Here is a 1,284-nt window from a genome sequence, read left to right as displayed (position 1 = left end):
GCTTCCCTGGTATTTTCAGCCTCTCTTTAGGACAATTATTGGGTGCCCTTGAGTAAGAAGTGCAAAACGCACATACAGGCAATGGGGTATGGTGTACCAGTATACAAAAGAAGGAAGAAAAAGTCGAAAACAAACAGGCTGTTTGGAGATGCCGGGGATTGAACCCGGGACCTCACACATGCGAAGCGCGCGCTCTACCACTGAGCTACATCCCCCAGCCGAGAAACGACTTTCTGGTGCAGCTATTCGTTGAGATGCCTTAGCTCGACTCAAATTACAGTGGTAAGTTTTCAAAAGTTTCTTCTGCCGAAAGCATCTGAACCACATTTCTATCCTACCCAATCCTGTTTGAAGCTACGTTCCTGCTGCTAAAGACCCCAGATCCCCACTCAATAAGCCAGCGGCCAAATACGGACCCCACAGTCGGGGCCACAGGGAGAACCTGCTCGCAAGCCCTCCAGCAGGGCGCCTTGCACAGGGGAATAAGGAGGGATCAAGCTCCAACCGCGGCTAGAGGAGAAACAACATCTGAAGAGCCCGCCGGACCCGGACTCTCCCCAGCCCGCTGAACGCTCAGGTAAAATAGAACCCGGAAGCCCAATCCCGGGGTTTGGAGACTCTGCTGCCCCCGCGAGCCGTCGCTCTGGCGCCCAAGAGATTTGCTTCTGAAGCAGAACGGTGGGGACTTTTGTGTTCGCATCCGAAGACTATGAATTTTCCTGAAGCACCTCCTCCCACAGGGGGCGGGGGAAGGCACCGAGGAATCCCCACAAGATCGCCATTATGTAGGGGATACATCCAGCTCTTGGGGGTGAAAATAATTTCACAATATGCTCTTCGTTTTCGTGGGGTCCAAATTGAAACAAAATAAAATCGCCACTCCCGTTGCAGATTAATCATATATGTGTGTGTGTATGTGTGTATATATATATATATATGTATGTATGTATATATATATGTATGTGTATATATATATATATGTATGTATGTATGTGTGTGTGTGTGTGTGTTTGCGTGTGTATATGTTGTTAGGTGCGGTGGAATCGTCTCAAACTCATAGTAAACCTATGTACAGCAGAATGAAACACTCTCCAGACCTGTGCCAGCCTCACAATCCTTGCAATATCCGAGCCCATCATTGCAGCCACTTTGTCAATCCATCTCCCTGAGGGCCTTCCTCTTTTGTTGACCCTCTGCTTTATCAAGCACAATATCCTTCTCCAGGGAATGATCCCTTCTGACAATATGACCAAAGTTGGTGAGACAAAGTCTGGCCATTCTAGC

The 1,284-nt window shown here is 48.5% G+C and overlaps 1 non-coding gene across 1 annotated transcript; it reads right to left on the bottom strand.

Annotated features, from left to right (window-relative positions):
* Positions 1-143: 143 nt before the first annotated feature.
* On the bottom strand, positions 144-215 carry TRNAA-CGC. The gene has a single exon. It is a non-coding gene; the product is annotated as a tRNA-Ala (tRNA).
* Between the last annotated feature and the right edge of the window lie 1,069 nt (positions 216-1,284).

Source organism: Orycteropus afer, unplaced genomic scaffold (assembly GCF_000298275.1).
Source record: "Orycteropus afer afer isolate SDZICR_OR568_19922 unplaced genomic scaffold, OryAfe1.0 scaffold00084, whole genome shotgun sequence".
Taxonomy (NCBI): Eukaryota; Metazoa; Chordata; class Mammalia; order Tubulidentata; family Orycteropodidae; genus Orycteropus; species Orycteropus afer.
This window is presented reverse-complemented; position numbering and strand designations above follow the sequence as displayed.